Source organism: Schistocerca cancellata, chromosome 5 (assembly GCF_023864275.1).
Source record: "Schistocerca cancellata isolate TAMUIC-IGC-003103 chromosome 5, iqSchCanc2.1, whole genome shotgun sequence".
NCBI classification, from domain to species: domain Eukaryota; kingdom Metazoa; phylum Arthropoda; class Insecta; order Orthoptera; family Acrididae; genus Schistocerca; species Schistocerca cancellata.
The window spans coordinates 815,862,090-815,882,439 of record NC_064630.1 but is presented as its reverse complement, the minus strand read 5'-3'; positions in this window follow the sequence as shown (position 1 = coordinate 815,882,439).

The following is a 20,350-nucleotide window of genomic DNA, read 5'->3' as shown; positions in this document are numbered from 1 at the left end:
AAAATAAAAATTATTTTCCACCAGCAGATAGGTGTTCTCAGGCTAGAGCTTGATAAAAGTTTGGTGCTGGGCCAGGATTCCAACCCATCCATGCGCAATATGTGGAGATATTGAGGAATCTGCAGTTTTGAACAGACAACAAGTGGTAGTCGAGCTGTATTGTCACGAAGGGATCAAATTCCGCGTTAAGGGCGGTTTGAGTTGCATTCCCAGTTCAGAACCAATTTTATCGACATACAGAAGCTCAAATAAAAGATGCAATAAGTGTCCTGTGACTATACACAGGGTTTATTTCGTCACTAGAAATAAATAACTAGTAGAAGAAAGGTTACTGGTGGTAGAGTTTCTACATGTCGCCACTCTTTACTTATAGAATCTGCATCTCCCTATATATATATATATATATATATATATATATATATATATATATATATATATATATATCAGAACTGCCAACAGTGTATATATATATATATATATATATATATATATATATATATATATACTCCTGGAAATTGAAATAAGAACACCGCGAATTCATTGTCCCAGGAAGGGGAAACTTTATTGACACATTCCTGGGGTCAGATACATTACATGATCACACTGACAGAACCACAGACACATAGACACAGGCAACAGAGCATGCACAATGTCGGCACTAGTACAGTGTATATCCACCTTTCGCAGCAATGCAGGCTGCTATTCTCCCATGGAGACGATCGTAGAGATGCTGGATGTAGTCCTGTGGAACGGCTTGCCATGCCATTTCCACCTGGCGCCTCAGTTGGACCAGCGTTCGTGCTGGACGTGCAGACCGCGTGAGACGACGCTTCATCCAGTCCCAAACATGCTCAATGGGGGACAGATCCGGAGATCTTGCTGGCCAGGGTAGTTGACTTACACCTTCTAGAGCACGTTGGGTGGCACGGGATACATGCGGACGTGCATTGTCCTGTTGGAACAGCAAGTTCCCTTGCCGGTCTAGGAATGATAGAACGATGGGTTCGATGACGGTTTGGATGTACCGTGCACTATTCAGTGTCCCCTCGACGATCACCAGTGGTGTACGGCCAGTGTAGGAGATCGCTCCCCACACCATGATGCCGGGTGTTGGCCCTGTGTGCCTCGGTCGTATGCAGTCCTGATTGTGGCGCTCACCTGCACGGCGCCAAACACGCATACGACCATCATTGGCACCAAGGCAGAAGCGACTCTCATCGCTGAAGACGACACGTCTCCATTCGTCCCTCCATTCACGCCTGTCGCGACACCACTGGAGGCGGGCTGCACGATGTTGGGGCGTGAGCGGAAGACGGCCTAACGGTGTGCGGGACCGTAGCCCAGCTTCATGGAGACGGTTGCGAATGGTCCTCGCCGATACCCCAGGAGCAACAGTGTCCGTAATTTGCTGGGAAGTGGCGGTGCGGTCCCCTACGGCACTGCGTAGGATCCTACGGTCTTGGCGTGCATCCGTGCGTCGCTGCGGTCCGGTCCCAGGTCGACGGGCACGTGCACCTTCCGCCGACCACTGGCGACAACATCGATGTACTGTGGAGACCTCACGCCCCACGTGTTGAGCAATTCGGCGGTACGTCCACCCGGCCTCCCGCATGCCCACTATACGCCCTCGCTCAAAGTCCGTCAATTGCACATACGGTTCACGTCCACGCTGTCGCGGCATGCTACCAGTGTTAAAGACTGCGATGGAGCTCCGTATGCCACGGCAAACTGGCTGACACTGACGGCGGCGGTGCACAAATGCTGCGCAGCTAGCGCCATTCGACGGCCAACACCGCGGTTCCTGGTGTGTCCGCTGTGCCGTGCGTGTGATCATTGCTTGTACAGCCCTCTCGCAGTGTCCGGAGCAAGTATGGTGGGTCTGACCCACCGGTGTCAATGTGTTCTTTTTTCCATTTTCAGGAGTGTATATATCAGAACTGCCAACAGTGAAGGATGCAGAAATTTAAATAGGAAATGTTCCTTTCCATTTGAGCTGCTCTATTGCGCTATCTGTTTGTTGAGACCATCGTGCAGTGCAAAAAAATTGCTGTAACTGTCTGTCTCTCAGAAGTCTAGATCCGGCCATATGCATTATCTCATAGCTCTGTGGAATGCCGAAGTTCTGGAGGAACTGTTGTTCATATCCACAGGTGCTGTAGTTACGTCACAGCTAGTAGCGTAACGGTAAGCATCGCGCACTCTTGATAAGACATCGCGTGTTCAATTACATTCGCTACTAAAAAAATGGTTCAAATGGCTCTGAGCACTATGGGACTTAACTACTGAGGTCATCAGTCCCCTAGAACTTAGAACTACTTAAACCTAACTAACCTAAGGACATCACACACATCCATGCCCGAGGCAGGATTCGAACCTGCGACCGTAGCGGTCACGCGGTTCCAAACTGACGCGCTTAGAACCGCACGGCCACACCGCCCGGCTACATTCGCTACTACATTCTTTTTTAAACGCAATTCTGCTGTCTGCTGAAGTTATCAGTCTAATGGAACTTTGAACATAATTCTCTTCACTTCTCAACCCAAAATAGTCACATGTGGAAAAAAGGTTAACTTCTGCATCATTTTGTTCTTTACAGGTTTAATAGACGGCCTGTCAGCAGATGCTTCCCGAAGCTTTTGTGTTGTGTATTAGGAGAGCGCATCGTGCCAAAATAGTCAGAAAAGTATTTTCTGCATTAGCTGTCGTCTGGTAGTGGCATTTTATTCTTCTTCAAACCTTGTTTGACAGCTTTAACTCAGAACAAGTTTTCTACATGCATGTAATCAATAAACTTCATGCGCATTGTCAGACTGTTATAGATAACATCAGATAATTCGCATATATCGTTGATGATTAATTTCTCTCTCATGTTTAGTATTGTTTTAACAACACTAAAAGAAATCTTACGAAAACTGTGCACTGTATTATAAGAAACGAAATAAAATTACCCACGATAACCTTACGACGAAAGTCTGTTTTAACAAAACTGGGTATCTGTACACAAGCGTGCCTCTATCTGAACGAATTAGTAAAATACGTCTCACTTAGATTTCGATTGGGTCTGTGTTTAAATGTTATGCTGTGTCATACTCAGCAGGTATGCAAACGTGGCGTTACGTAAATAAAGTTACGTATTCCTAGAAATCCAAAATTTGCTTGTCAGCAGCGGAAAGAGGCGTTACCTGTTGTGCAGCATTGTAAGTTTTTCACCATTGCACTATGAGCTGAAACTATTTTCTTACGATTTGATTATCGATGTTTGATCTGACTGCTTGCAGCTCTTACACAGAAGCGAAAGAAACGTTACACTCTGCGAGACTGGAACCGCGAACCATAACAGACGCGTTTCTAGAGGTCAGCACGTCAACACACAGCTAGCGGATAGATATGGTTTACGCCTTCCTCTTACGAGGCCAATAGCGGCTAGAACTCGTAAACCGCTATTTACAGGATGAGAATAGTTGCGATTGCCACGTTCAATGACTTTGCTGGGCTGGAAACCGTAAATTTACAATCTTTGTTACACCTCAAGCGATAACAACTCAGGTTATTCAATGGAAATGACACGAGAAATCAAGTGAACTTTGAAGCTTAATTCCGTGCACACCAGGAAGTAACTCGTCGATCACAGAGTTGCCAAACATACCTTGCGTTGTTGCCAAATCTCAGTTAATTTACCAGCAGGAAGAAGACGAACCGATGTGATCCTACAGCGGGCTGGGAAGTGACCATAGCTGGCGCCTCAAAGACGCGGCTGCTACGGCCTGGAATACGTAATGCGTCTGATTCGCATTTCTGTAACTAGGTTTAGGGACTGGAGCGTAGTTACTAATAATACTCAGAACTGACTGCTACTAAGCATCATAAATCAGTAATTCTCATAGTTGTTTTTATATTTCTTTCGTAAGTGTACTCAAAACTAAGAAACTCATTCAGGGACGTTTTCGTGCCTCGCCGATAGTCGAGCACAACAAACAAATGAAAATAAAAAGAGAATGTGTGTGTGTGTGTGTGTGTGTGTGTGTGTGAGAGAGAGAGAGAGAGAGAGAGAGAGAGAGAGAGAGAGAAGAGAGAGAGAGAGAGAGAGAGGGTAAAAAATTGTTGTAAAGAAATTGAATACTGGTATGTAAAGAAATCTTTCATTCAAATGACTCGTTCCACATCATTACGAAATGTCGTATTCATGAGCTATGGAACAAGTATTAATATAATCTAATCTAATCATATCATATTGCTGACTATCTATGAAGAGTCATGAAGTACCGAAATTTTCGCCTACATCAGTAACCAAATCTAAATTTGAAAATAAAAGACGACAGTTTTTGTAATAAACTGGGACTCCTATCAAGACTCTTTCATCCCTGTTAACTAACCATGAAAGATGTCTGATATACCTCAAATCAGAAGTAACGAAGTTTGTATGCATTTAAAGATGAAGCGAATGATGTGAAGTTCTGCTACGGAGATACGAACCCAAGACGTAATCGGATTGTTAACTAAGTAAAATAAAATGTTACGTATCGGTTTTTCTTGCCAGCTGCTAGGTGTTTGATTATAAAATAAGGACACAAATTTTTGTGCCTAAGTGACAACCGAACCGCACTCCTATCGTTCTTCTTTATTGTCCACGAATATTGCTTAAGTATCAATTGCTTACTCACCAACAGTAAGATGTGTGCGTGTTTGACCAGAAATTGTTGGCAACATGAACAGACATTAAAAATGTACGTTAATTTTCACTAGTAGGCCGGTGTGCACGTGATAGGGCTTGAAATGAAATTATCAATATTTTATTATCAATATTTTTGTACTGGATGAGTATTCGGACCCACATATTTACCTTTGGAGGAGACCTAGAGAAGACTGCTGTCTTGGGAAAAGGAATGAAATGATTCAACTATACTGTTCCGAGAGATTCAGATCCTCGAAAGAGGAGATACGAATTCGAATCACAGTCCAGCACCAAATTTTTCAACGTCTCTAGTAAAAATAAAATAAGAGCCCTGTTCCTTTAGATGGCTATCAGTTCATCAAACAAAATAAAACTTTCTAATGTAAGTAAGTTTACTGGTGACAGTATATCTATTTACCCTGACCTAGACCCATTGACCTATGTCATTTTCCAACGTAAACCGGCTCTGCCCAGTTTGGAATGAAGGAACGTGATGTTTAATGCGGATTCTGAATTATAACAGCTTTCTCTTGAGGTTACCAGAGGTAAAGTAAATCTGTTTGTGCCTCTTAAAAGTAAATGCCTGAACCCACGCATTGCACTTGTGATAGCTCGTTCCACCAGACCATTGTGGCCACGTTTCGCAGCCCCAGGAGTGTGCTGTAATGGATGATGTGCTTAGCTTACTAAACTAGTCACGGTGGGAAAAAACGCGAGTCTATTAAATGGTTAAGTATAAGCAAGCTTCTGACGTGGAGATTATGCTATTCTCATGTCAGCAGGATGTAAAGACTCTTATAGGCGTCATAGCCTCGATTTGAAGCAATTTTTAAATTTTCACTAATTCAGGAAATTTCTTAGTTCGAGAAAATCCACTGTGACGCGTGAAGTTACCGGATAATTCGATTATCACCGTCATTATTACTATCATTTTCTTCATACCGCTGCTGGAACACATGTGCTGGAAGATCATTTAAGTCCTTTGGTCATTATAGAAGTAGTTGTCCAAGAACAGGTTCTTTCCCTGTCTATGGAATTCTTTTCATGTTAATATCAAACATCAGCAATTACTCGTAGATTACATTAAAAATGAAGTAATTGATGAAGATGTCACTTGATAACAAAATTCACTGTCTTTCTTCATTTGCCTGCGCCTAGAAATGGCTGACGAATACTGCCAAACCAAAAGCCAAGGGATCTTACTGCCTTCCTATATACGTAGCTTCCATATGATTTGGTCGACGTGACCTGTTTCAAGTTGTGCATGACAGAGAATGTTTTAGAAAATGAATTGTTTTCCTTTGCTATAAACAGAAAGATCTTCATTCTAAGCTAACCAAGTTCAAAATTTTCGCAGTATTAGTTCACATTTAATATTCGCTTCTGTAACGTGGAAAAGTATTTCACAGTTGCAAAACCCGCATCCGACCCATTGACCTTACGCTGACCATAAATTCTAGCTCAGAGTGACGCCGGTTTAAGTAACCTAATGTAGCAAATACTGTTTGCCAGTGCTCCTTATCACCGGAAAATACGCTATTAACCCTTTGGGCTCCATAAGTACACTGTAACAGTAATTTCTGTGTGTGTGCAATCCATACGGATTGTTGAATATCGTGGTGCTCTCTCTTCCACTTCTGTATACATTATGCCTGATTTAAACGGGCCCTTTATCATTACTGGCCGTGGGCAGTGCAACATCATACTGAGAACAGTAATGTGCTTTTACTGACAACCTCACTGTTCGTTTTACCTGGTTTTGTAATCATTTAAATAAAATAACATGATCTTCGTGGGTGACATTTCGTCCCCCTTTTCCTTCTGTGAAATTTGTCAGTAAGCTTTTTGCCTTCGAACCAGCGAAATGCGGCAGAGTACGGCGATTTAGTACCGTTAACACGATTTCTTTAAACATTGGCGTAGCTGAATGCATTTAGTTTGTTCTTAAATCGTCTTATGCAGCAACGTTCACAGATATCTCAAATAGGAAAAGCTCTTTATCCAGGTACGAAGGCTGTAAAACAAACTTCCCACAGTTTGTGTCAGTTGATCTTTTCGTCTGATAGCACTGCGTAAGTATTTTGTGTAAGAGGTATTAAAGTAGTGTTCCTATACCTGTGGGAATCATTGGTAGAAAACGAGTTTCACACCAATGGGTACAGTACTGACAAATATTCAAAATGATTATCAACCCTCTGCCTCGTGATGACTGGGTGTTGTGTGATGTCCTTAGGTTAGTTAGGTTTAAGTAGTTCTAAGTTCTAGGGGACTGATGACCATAGATGTTAAGTCCCATAGTGCTCAGAGCCATTTGAACCATTTGATTATCAACCCAAGTCTGCGTTCATCCACAAACTAAGGCGTATTTGTAATACTGAAGTTAGATTTCAAATGATTCAAATGGCTCTGAGCACTATGGGACTTAACATCTATGGTCATCAGTCCCCTAGAACTTAGAACTACTTAAACGTAACTAACCTAAGGACATCACACAGCACCCAGTCATCACGAGGCAGAGAAAATCCCTGACCCCGCCGGGAATCGAACCCGGAAACCCGGGGACTGAAGTTAGACTAGGTATCCTTGTCTTCCTTGAGTGGACATTGGAAGGGTTTACACACACGTATACGAGGGGAATCCCAAAGGTAAGGTCTCCTAAGGGACACGCAACTGCCAACGCAGGCACAAACGAGAGATCCTTAATTTTAATGGCAAGCACAAATCACAGTGTTGGCTGCATGATGTCAAGGTGATAAAGAGCAAGACTATGGATACGAAGGTCTCACGTTCGATCCCTCACTAGTACCACGATTTTTATGTGCCGTTTTACACATATTTCCCCTGGGGCAGTGTTTGTTGATGTGAAAAATGCCGAGTTGCACTGTGGTCCGAAAGCCACGTAAAACTGTAGGTTCCCCTATTAACTGGCTAGGTCAGTCAACTCAAAGGCCGGATGAAAGCAACAGCGTACCACCTCCAACAAAACCGTGCCTATTAAAGCACTGTGGTATTCAAACCACTCTTGCGACTGATGACTGCTTTACTTTCTATGGGTTCCAAAACTAATGATCTTCGGGTTATTAACATTTTTATGTTTTCATGCTGTAGCTTTGATACCAGTAAACGTAAGTAACCGGCCGAGCACTGTCACCGTTCGAGTTGTCAAGGTGGTAGACGACTATGCTGTCGACCCCAGTTACAATTTTGGTCATGGCTATGGGCCTTTCTGCGTATTTCAGGATATACTTTTATACACTTGCTACGCTTCCAAATTGATATCTGATAGACCTGTATTTAGCAACATGAATCAGATATGTTTTCCGTGCAATATATCGGACAACACGTCAGTGCAGCGAAATTTCGTTTATGTGTTGCGCATGGTGCAAGAAATATTTGTGTTTTACTTGCTTCTGTGATAGGTTTCACCCCACTGAATGCGAGCAAGCTGACGAATAGACTGTCAATAACTGGAATTACGTAATGACACACTTAAAAGTTGTATTTTTGCATTATTTATCCCGATGAAAATAACTGTAAACAGGTTATATGCAGTTCAGTGACGCCATGTTCGTCTCGTGATGTAAAGCAAGGATATTTGATAGGTAATATCTCGTTGTACTAGCGATATGTATGGCTACGGGACTCTTTGTTTTCTCTCTGCAAACAACTAGAACAGAATCCAGTAACAAAGTGGTAAGAACACCTACTCAGTGCGCCAATTAAACACTCAGCCATTCTTGGTTATTTTGTTAATCGTCTGTAATGCAGTAAACATCCTTGGTTATTGATTTGTAATTACTACCATTGTTATTGTTATTCGTCACCCCACAACAGCTTTCCTATCACCTATTGCCGCCGATGCACGTAACGAATGGATCAGGATGAATGGAATGTGGGATGTTTCGTCACGGAGAATATACACATTTATCTCGGCGTCTTGCGTCAGGGTAATATGAAAATCTCAATAAGAAAAGACGACAATAACACCCAACTATTTCTGTCCGCTTAACACCATGACGACAGACAAATTGGTGTCTCATTGTATTTTGATTATAATTCGTTAGCCTTTTTGCAACCTCATTTTAATACCTCGTGGGAGCAGGCATAATATTTTGCTTTTTGAACACCGAACAATAAGACACAAAGATAGTAGGTGGAAGGGTAAAAAGAAAAAATCAGACTCATGGGTGTGGATCCAGTTCATCATAAGAAGACTAAACAAGAGGGCAACATTACGAAAGCAATGAATACGCTGGTTAGTATACATTATTTGTATAGATCTGAAGATGAAAAAGAGCAGATCTGCACAGTGCCCGCATCTGCACTTTAGTTTCTGTCTTGATGGGCATAATTTTTAGTTTCATTTCTTCTGAATTATCAAATGAATTGATTATTACGTGGTACAGAATAATTAGGTAGCTGTGTTTCTTACAGCTTCCATTCGCACCAACATTTTTCTACATTCTCGTGCAATTCATGAAATTCTACTTGTATGATCACAAGACTGCACATAGATGCAATCGATTTCGAGGTGCAAAGTGTTTGTTATCTTACTTTTCGTGAAAGGTTTGCAAAGTTGATTACCAAAGACTTTTTATTGTACTGAAAATACGAGGGCAGCTCAATAAGTAATGCAACACATTTTTTTCTCGGCCAATTTTGGTTGAAAAAACCGGAAATTTCTTGTGGAATATTTTCAAACATTCCCGCTTCGTCCCGTATAGTTTCATTGACTTCCGACAGGTGGCAGCGCTGTACGGAGCTGTTAAAATGGCGTCTGTAACGGATGTGCGTTGCAAACAACGGGCAGTGATCGAGTTTCTTTTGGCGGGAAACCAGGGCATCTCAGATATTCATAGGCGCTTGCAGAATGTCTACGGTGATCTGGCAGTGGACAAAAGCACGGTGAGTCGTTGGGCAAAGCGTGTGTCATCATCGCCGCAAGGTCAAGCAAGACTGTCTGATCTCCCGCGTGCGGGCCGGCCTGCAATGGCGGAGCGTGCGAACACACTCGTTCGAGATGATCGACGGATCACCATCAAACAACTCAGTGCTCAACTTGACATCTCTGTTGGTTGTGCTGTCACAATTGTTCACCAGTTGGGATATTCAAAGGTTTGTTCCCGCTGGGTCCCTCGTTGTCTAACCGAACACCATAAAGAGCAAAGGAGAACCATCTGTGCGGAATTGCTTGCTCGTCATGTGGCTGAGGGTGACAATTTCTTGTCAAAGATTGTTACAGGCGATGAAACATGGGTTCATCACTTCGAACCTGAAACAAAACGGCAATCAATGGAGTGGCGCCACACCCACTACCCTACCAAGAAAAAGTTTAAAGCCATACCCTCAGCCGGTAAAGTCATCGTTACAGTCTTCTGGGACGCTGAAGGGGTTATTCTGTTCGATGTCATTCCCATGGTCAAACGATCAACTCTGAAGTGTATTGTGCTACTCTTCAGAAATTGAAGAAACGACTTCAGCGTGTTCGTAGGCACAAAAATCTGAACGAACTTCTCCTTCTTCATGACAACGCAAGACCTCACACAAGTCTTCGCACCCGAGAGGAGCTCACAAAACTTCAGTGGACTGTTCTTCCTCATGCACCCTACAGCCCCGATCTCGCACCGTCGGATTTCCATATGTTTGGCCCAATGAAGGACGCAATCCATGGGAGGCACTACGCGGATGATGAAGAAGTTATTGATGCAGTACGACGTTGGCTCCGACATCGACCAGTGGAATGGTACCGTGCAGGCATACAGGCCCTCATTTCAAGGTGGCGTAAGGCCGTAGCACTGAATGGAGATTACGTTGAAAAATAGTGTTGTGTAGCTAAAAGATTGGGGAATAACCTGGTGTATTTCAATGCTGAATAAAACAACCCATGTTTCAGAAAAAAAATGTGTTGCATTACTTATTGAACTGCCCTCGTACTTCTGTAACAAAGTAACAAGGTAAGTGTTTTATTCGTATATATTTTGTGGGAAACTGTAATCGTGACGGAAGATTACACACCCCAATGTTTGACACAGCTGGTAGGAGAAAACGCTGCATATTAACCAAACCCCGCGCCTCCTCTCCGTATCCTCCTATGACACGAGCACAGGATTCTCCTCCTATAACGCTATAGGGCTGTTCCTAGCACAGCTGAGAATTGGCAACATCGTCACGAACATTTGGCAACACTGTGACAGTGCAATCACTTCCGCGTATGGTACTGAACTGACTCGCTAAATTCACTTGATATTACCTTTCCATTTGAATGTCTCGTGGTATATAATCCTCAAGTAAACTACGACACTGAGACAGAAATTTCAATTTTTTTGCTAAAGAAATGCTATTCTTCACATGAGTGACCACTTTTAATATCTTTCACGATGCGTTATGAGGCTGAGCGGCCAATACCATGGCAGCAGTGTGTCCGTAGCCCCGTGGTACCGCCCGTGTCTCGCGTTCCAACGGTTAAGATAATCGCCAGTTCTAACTGTGGTAGGGGCAGCGGGTGCGACCTTTTTTGTGTATTATTTCATGGAGCTGCGAATTCCCAGAAAAAAATCTGTAACAAAATCAGAAGAAAACCTTTACAGATCAAATCCTCTTGGCAGCTCGACTCAGTAAGTTGTGTTAATGGTCGTAGATCTCAGCTTTCTGACTGCCAAGCTGCCATACAATACAAGCGTCTCTGAAGAAATTCGAATCGACCGTCAACCATACGAAATTAAATAATGTTCTTCACTTAAGACTCCCATGGCAGGGTGATAAGTATGAAGGAAATAAATTGATTAGCAAGTCGCAAGAAAATACTTTCAGCTCAAAGTACAATGGTGAAAAACTTACAATGCTGCACAACAGGTAACGCCTCTTTCCGCTGCTAACAAGCAAATTTTGGGTTTCTAGGAATACGTAACTTTATTTATGAAATGCCACATTTGCATACCTGTTGAGTATGACCCAGCAAAACATTTAAACACAGACCCAATCGAAATCTAAGTGAGAAGTATTTTACTAATTCGTGCAGATAGAGGCACGCTTGTGTACAGATACCCAGTTTTGTTAAAACAGACTTTCGTCGTAAGGTTATCGTGGGTAGTTTTATTTCATTTCTTACAATACAGTGCACAGTTTTAGTAAGGTTTCTTTTAGTGTTGTTAAAACAATACTAAACATGAGAGAGAAATTAATCATCAACGATATATGCGAATTATCTGATGTTATCTATAACAGTCTGACAATGCACATGAAGTTTATTGATTACATGCATGTAGAAAACTTGTTCTGAGTTAAAGCTGTCAAACAAGGTTTGAAGAAGAATAAAATGCCACTACCAGACGACAGCTAATGCAGAAAATACTTTTCTAACTATTTTGACACGATGGGCTCTCCCCATACATAATACAAAACCTTCGTGACGCATCTGCTGCCTGGCCATCTATTAAACCTGAAAAGAACAAAATGATGCAGAAGTTAGCCTTTTTTCCACATGCAACTATTTTGGGTTGAGAAGTGAAGAGAATTATGTTCAAAGTTCCATTACATTGATAACTTCAGCAGGCAGCAGAATTGTGTTTTAAAAAAAAATTTAGTAGCGAATGTAATAGAACACGCGACGTCTTATCAACACTGCGCGATGCTTACCGTTACGCTACTAGCTGTGACGTAACTACAGCACCTGTGGAAGTGAACAACAGTTCCTCCAGAACTTCGGCATTCCACAGTGCTATGAGATAATGCATATGGCCGGATCTAGACTTCTGAGAGACAGACAGTTACAGCATTTCTTTTGCACTGCACGATGGTTTCAACAAACAGATAGCGCAATAGAGTAGCTCAAATGGAAAGGAACACTTCCTATTTAAATTTCTGCATCCTACACTGTTGGCAGTTCTGTGTAGGTGGCAGTTACGTTATTTTATTTCGGTGATTACAAAATAGAGTCGAATGTATGCACTGGATAGCCAAGGCAGATAGTTCATGGCGATTCGGTCAACCAAGTAAATGAATGTACTGAACATCCTGCAAACCACTACAGGGAGCCTGTGTGTCAGAATTCTTATGTTGTGTGCCGCAACGGTGTTATGATAGAGAAATGAGTCGTAGAGAAGAGGGTCTGGTGGTCTGTTGGACTGATGATAGTTTCGTTTCGATTCCAACCTCTGCCGATTTTTTTCTTTTTGATAGGGAGAGGCAGATTCTATTCTTTTCCGGCTACGCCAAGTAAAGAAGGTATAATGGAATTGTGGTCTGAAAATCACATTAAACATGATATTCCTTCTCTACCAAGTAGACGTTAGGTGGAACCACAATAAAGTAAAGAGTGGCGACATGTAGAAACTCTATCACTAGTTATTTATTTCTAGTGACGAAACAAACCCTGTGTATGATCACAGGACACTTATTGCATCTTTTATTTGAGCTTCTGTATGTCGATAAAATTGGTTCTGAACTGGGAATGCAACTCAAACCGCCCTTAACGCGGAATTTGATCCCTTCGTGACAATACAGCTGGACTACAACTTGTTGTCTGTTCAAAACTGCAGATTCCACAACATCTCCACATATTGCGCATGAATAGGTTGGAATCCTGGCCCAGGTCCAAACTTTTATCAAGCTCTAGAATGAGAACACCTATCTGCTGGTGGAAAATAATTTTTATTTTTAATGAATTTTCATTCGTTGTCAACACTAACGATATCTGACGTTTTTGACTCCCAGTGAGACGCAGAACTATTTTCGAGATCACTGTAAGTTCAAGGATGTTATTCCGAGCTGCTGGTGGAGAAAAATTCGGTAAGTGTCGTCTCTTTGTGTGTAGCCAACGACGATATGTGTGGGGTTCGATTCGCAGTCAGCACTGAACACTTCGTCATATTATTTCTAGTTCAAACGTGCTCACATGTCGCTACTGGTGTAACAAACCTATACTTAACGTTCCCTTTCTCTAGAATATAACAGCGATATGTGCCGGGTTGGAGTCCTGGGAAGAAAAAAATTAATGTTTCGTCTCGTCATTTCAGTTAATACATCTAGCTACTGCCGAGAAAATCCGATATGTCAACGTTGATTGTGCTTCGATAACAATCCGATTAGGTTCTGGTTTCGAATCCCTGTCCAACACAAAGCTTTACCTCACTGCATTTCAAGTAAGTTACTTGTGAAGAAGCAGTATTTAACATCTCTCGTAGTTCGTTAACAGGGACAATAGATGCTGGGTAGGAATTTGCGACAGTTAAAAATGTTTACGTTACGTAATTTAAAGTTGATATTTGTTATCTGATACTGTCTAAAATCGAGGTATATCACTCTCTTTATGTCTAGTCAGGAATGACTGTTAATTTCCGTCAGCCACGAAATCTTAGCCTGCAATATTGGTTCAAATGCCTCAGAGCACTATGGGACTCAACATCTGAGGTCATCAGTCGCCTAGAACTTAGAACTACTTAAACCTAACTAACCTAAGGACGTCACACACATCCATGCCCGAGGCAGGATTCGATCCTGTGAACGTATCAGTCACGCGGTTCCGGACTGAAGTGCCTAGAATCGCACGGCCACAGCGGCCTAGCCTGCATGACCTGGGTTTGAATCCATATGCAGAACGAGGCGGTTCATCGTGTCGTTTGAAGTTCATACATATTCTCAACTAGTTGCTCGTGAATAACTTAAATTTTTAATGACATTTTGTGTTAAATAGTAAGTATAGTATGTTACTTTGAAGAGGAAATCATGAATACGACGAACTTACTACGCGAATTACCTATCTGACATAATAATGAGAGTGCTAACATGTCAGGTATGTCATTTATTACAATAAATGTGAACTTACAAGCCTTGAGGACAGTCTTATCTGTGATGAGGTGTTCCCTGATATTTGTAGTATCGTGGTATTACTTTACATCTTGAGTTATTGTGATACAGAGCTGTTTTTTCTAGTGGTTATTTGTTGGAACCATTTTCAATAGTCAAACGACTGTACCAAGGAGTGATTAGAGGATTTGCTAGACAGCTGCGTTTGTAGGTCGCATGGGAATCAGGTGAAATGCAATTCAGGTCGTTCGGATACTTTTGAGCGTGACTGTACATAAAATCAGAAGTTAAATATCAAATGGTTTCACCAATAGCGAAATGCTGGAACCTTAATTGACGATAGAATTGTTTTTGCCTGACTGCGATTCGAACCCAGCATCTAGCACCGTCGTTTTCTAGCCAGGAACAGACGATAAATAGCCATTGTTTCTTCACCAGTAGCGAGATGGGCGCATGTTTAGCTAGTCATTAGGCGACGAAAAGTTCTGTGTTGAATGGAATTCAAACCCCACACACGTGGTCATGAAGAAACTTTAACTATCAAATTCTTTTCCAATAATAGCTAGGAATGGCATATTTGTACTTTGAATGATGTGATGGAAAATACTCTGCTGGCTAGAAGTTGAATCCACAACATGTCGCCGTTTGTGATCACAACGAACACAACGTCAAACCCAAATCCGTTTTCACCAGTAGGATGGAGAGGAATGTTTGAACTTGAAAAGATGTAAGGAAACGTTTGATCTTGTAATGTTGTGATAAAAAGCTCATCATGTGGCTGTGAGTTGAAACGAACACCATACAGCTGACAACTCACAAAGAGACGTTGAAAATGCAACTATTTTTCACCAGTAGTTCGGAGTGCACATGCTAGGGCTTGAAATGAAATAATGAATATTTTGTGCTGATCATGATTCGAAACCAGATAGGTGCCTTTCGAGGACGCCTAGAAGAGTTTGCAATCTTCGGGAACACAGTGAAATCGAATTCTAATCCCAGTCCAGCACCACAATTTTCAACGTCTCAGTTTCAAATAAAGTAAGAACCTTGTGAACTTACATGGCCATTGGTTCATTAAATGAAATACGTTTTCTAGTTTACGACGGCTTGCTGGTGACAGAGTCTCTGCCTTACGGGGTTTCTCCATCTGTCACTGCTCAAACGAATGCCACTCTGCCTCAGTCGGCAGCGAAGGGATGTTATCTTTACTACAGATATTGAACTACGGAGCTTACTGGCGTTCTGCACTTGGCGTTACTAGGGGTGAAGGAGAGCTTCTTGGGTGTGTTAAAAATCTACGCCTGACGTGAGATGTGAACCTACGCGTTTTACACATCAATACAAGATTAATCCACCAGACCACAGAACCCCCTGCCAAGCACATAATTATGAATTGCAGAGTATTCATTTAGATGTAAATGCAGATGTCAAGTGACGCGTAACAGGAAGGAGGGCGGGATCTGGGAATGGATAGAAGTGCACAAGTGCAAAATATAAGCGTGAAATGCTTGCAAAGTATTGCTTACTTAGATGTGTGCCACAGTTCGTTTTATCTTAGGACCGAGAGAAAAGGAAGGACTGTTCTCAGAACGAAAATGGGTTATAGGGAAGGGGAGATCAAAGAATACGGTTTCATAGGTGGTGAGAGGAATGATAGAGAATAAAGACAACAGCAATTAAAAGACAAAATGTAGCGTCATTGGAAACCGATGGATTTGTTTATAAAGTTTTGGGGGAGTGGAATAGAAGGGCACTTGCGGCGATAGTGTCAGAGAGAGAGAGAGTGTGAGAGAGAGTAGAGGAGATATTAACAACGAGTAAACATAAATGTTCAAATGTGTGTGAAATCTTATGGGACTTAACTGCTAAGGTCATCAGTCCCTAATCTTACACACTACTTAACCTAAATTATCTTAACATACACACCCACGCCCGAGGGAGGTCTCGAACCTCCGCCGGGACCAGCATCACAGTCCATTACTGCAGCGCCTTAGACCGCTCGGCTAATCCCGCGCGGCGAGTAAACATAGTATGAAATCGTTGGCGTATTGTGTGGAGGACGGAGGGTGTATTCATGGATGGAGGGGAAGAGAGAGACGTATTTGAAATAACAAAAACTACTGTGACAGAGTCCATCTACGCTGATTAGTTTGTAAGTATGTAGACAGGGTATAAATGAAATCAAAATAGAATACTTAACAAACTGTATATTCAAAAGAAACCCACTTGAATTAAAAGGGCAACTCAAAGGAAAGCTAACCCATATTGTATCGTTTCTGTTGCCACGCGATCTTCCACTAGCTCCCAATGAGGAAAAATGACGAAAAAGAAGACATAACAAAAAAAAAATTAAGAACTCTAATATTTTATCCAGAATCCTTCATTATTTTGTACTTCTATCACGCGTCTTGGCATAGAATGTATAAGCCGTCGGACGTAACAGCCAGAAGAAGCAACTTCCTCCCAGGCTACCAGGACGCAGTCCCAAAGAGCGTCCGCAGTACTTGGTTGGTTTCGTGGCCAGTTCTCTGGTAATGTTCTGGCGACCTCAGCCCACATGTTTTCTATGGAGTTCATATCAGCCGCCCGTGGCGGCCAGTTCATGACGTTGACACCAATCGTGGAGAGCCGCTGCTGAACAAATGCAGACTTGTGAATGGGAGAATGGTCCTCTTCCAAAGTGACGTCCCCTTCTGCGTACAGCATTCGCGCTGACGGAAGCATCACATTTTCCAATATTTGGGCATACTGCGCGCTGTCCAGAGCTCCTTCTATCCTGTGAAGAATTCCCGCCCCTCTCGCAAAATTCCAACCCCAGCAGGTAACAGATAGCCGGCCACTTCTTGTCGTCGTGGTCACATATTCGCGTCGATGGCGAGTGCCTTGCGGCCTGTAAACGATTCGTGGACCGTCGTTATTGGTGGCAAACACCTTCTCATCAGTGACAATGATGTTGTCCCACGACGCCCTCAGATGGAGCTCCGCAAATGCTAGCCGGTATAAAACGTTGTCTTCGCTGAGCTCTTGTTTCACGGCGGATCGTCGTGAATGCAATCCAGCGTCCCTCAGCCTTCGGCGAATCGTGTCACTGGAGCCGGGGAAGTTGGTCTCCTGCCGCAACTGCTTCGCCTTCAGAAAGGGATTTTCTCTGCTCCTAGACACTAGGTCCCTGTCTTCCTGCTGTGAGATCACTCTCTTCCTGCTTGAGCCAGGAGCCCTGTTGGTGGTGCCTCTTTCAAGGCAGATCCTCCACCATCTCGTTGCAGTGGTATGTGGTACGCCATACCGTCTGCCAGCTTCTCTGATGGAACATTCTCCTTCCTCAATCAGAGCGACGACTCTACTTCGGCCGGCCGGAGTGGCCGCGTGGTTCTAGGCGCTTCAGTCTGGAACCGCGCGACCGCTACGGTCGCAGGTTCGAATGCTGCCTCGGGCATGGATGTGTGTGATGTCTTTAGGTTAGTTAGGTTTATATAGTTCTAAGTTCTAGGGGACTGATGACCTCAGATGTTAAGTCCCATAGTGCTCAGAGCCATCTGAACCATTTTTTGACTCTACCTCGAATAGACCTCTCCCAGTGAGCCATTACGGCAGACAGCCTGATGTGTATTTCTGCTTGCCGCTCTTTTACTGATTCCAGGAGAGGAGGTAAACATATTTACGTCAAACGGAGCGGCAGAGGCAGAGGCATGCGGCGTAGCCCTGCTGGCTCGTCCCGGGCTGTTGGCCCAACGCCACCGCCAGCTCGCTCACTTGCGTCTCGCCTCGGCCAGCCTGGCTGGCCCGTAGCTCGCGAGCTGCGTGTAGTACAGACCCAGGCCGCATGGCCACGATCACCCCTTGAAGGATTAAAAGTTACACCTAACCTACGCAAATCTGGAGCACAAACTAACGCAGCTACAGCTATTATGCTATAACATGTGCATGCACACCTACAGTTGACGATTTATTCAAATATTTGACGAATAATATTTTCAAAAATACATTCATTATAAACATAGCTACCACAAAATATTTTGTGGTGTCACCGCCAGACACCACACTTGCTAGGTGGTAGCCTTGAAATCGGCCGCGGTCCGTTAGTATACGTCGGACCCGCGTGTCGCCACTGTCAGTGATTGCAGACCGAGCGCCGCCACACGGCAGGTCTAGAGAGACTTCCTAGCACTCGCCCCAGTTGTACAACCTACTTTTCTAGCGATGGTTCACTAACAAAATACGCTCTCATTTGCCGAGACGATAGCATAGCCTTCAGCTACGTTATTTGCTACGACCTAGCAAGGCGCCATGTTCAGTTACTATTGATATTGTGAATAATGTACAGTCAAGAGCGACGCTCATCATTAATGGATTAAAGTTAAGTATTCCACCAGCTACGTCCGTTTTTCTAAATTCTAATTTCCTTGTCCTGTTCCAGACCTCACGCCAGCCTGCGTGAGCTGAAACGCGTGCCTTTCGGCTTCCTCTAATAATCACGGTGTTGGCTCTCCTGCCAACTCACAAAATATTTCACCTAGCTAGCAATAGCGTGACGCAGGAAACTATACTTTCTTGTAACCGCCGTGCATTAGATGTAGCCTTAAGAAAACCCGTATTCAACCACGACAACTAAGCGGAATGTAAAAGTAAACAGGTTTGGCGACAGCTCCTCCAAATAATAGTATATACTTGGTATATAATACACGTTTTGTGCACTTATGACATGTACTCAGTGTCTCTGAAACAATACGTGCTGCACGACGGAAATTACTTTCTGCTGACGCACTTCATTTACATCTAAATGATGCACGACTACTTGAGAACATTGCTCTTTACGGCAGTCAATCCACTTGTAAATTAACATCATGATATCACAGATATTAGGCAACACGTTACTAGGGATGAGAAAGGCCTTAAGATTTGCAACTAAATATGTTACTCCTAGCTACTACTGAATATGAAGTTGATTATTAACGTGTCTTCATAACCATGTGTGCGGCGTTCGACTCTCAGCCAGCATAGACGTTTTCGTCACCTTATTTCTAGTTAAACGTGTGCACATCTCGCTGATGGTGGACCAACACTGGACATTTCTCGTCTGTTCCTGGTTAGACAGCGACGGCGGTAGGCGCCGGGTTCGAATACAGTCAGGCAATACAACTTCAGTCGTCATTTAAGGTTCCAACCCCACTACTAGTGACAAACTGTGATATCTAAATTCTGATTTTACGTACTTATTCAACAATCCGATTAGGTGCTGGGTTCGCATCCTTGTCCCCAGCATTACATGATGGCATTTCAATTTTAAACATGTGCATCCTTTATTCCTTGACAATGCAACACTATACAACGTCTTTCGAGGTTAATTACCAAGAAGGTAATTGTCATGTTAGGGTTCCTGCTTTCGTACAAACATTATCGTCATTTACGTTCAAGACGAGAATTGATAACTGATGCTGGTGCAAACGTCAATATTTGACGTCTCTTTCTGCCTAGTGATCGAGTCTCGATAAGGCACAAAGCTATGCTTCGTTAACAACGGCTTTACGTTCTGGGTTTGCATCCGGATCCAGAACAAAGACGTTGGTCATGTCATTTAAAGTACAACTTCGTGTACAAGTAACTGTTGATGAGTAATGTGAACAATGATATTAATTGTGATTCGCTGTTAATGTTGGGATTTCTGCAGAGTGTTTGCTGCCGTTAATAACGTTTTCTTTTAACTGCTTAGTACTACATAAAGTTGATGCGAATCCACTCCCCGTTGAACGTTGTACGACGTTCAGCATGTGCTGGGTAAACCTTTTAGACAGCAAAGAACTTGTTTCCAATTGCCAAACAACTTTATAAATCCATATACTGTCTCAAATATTTAATTGTGCCTAAGGATTACTG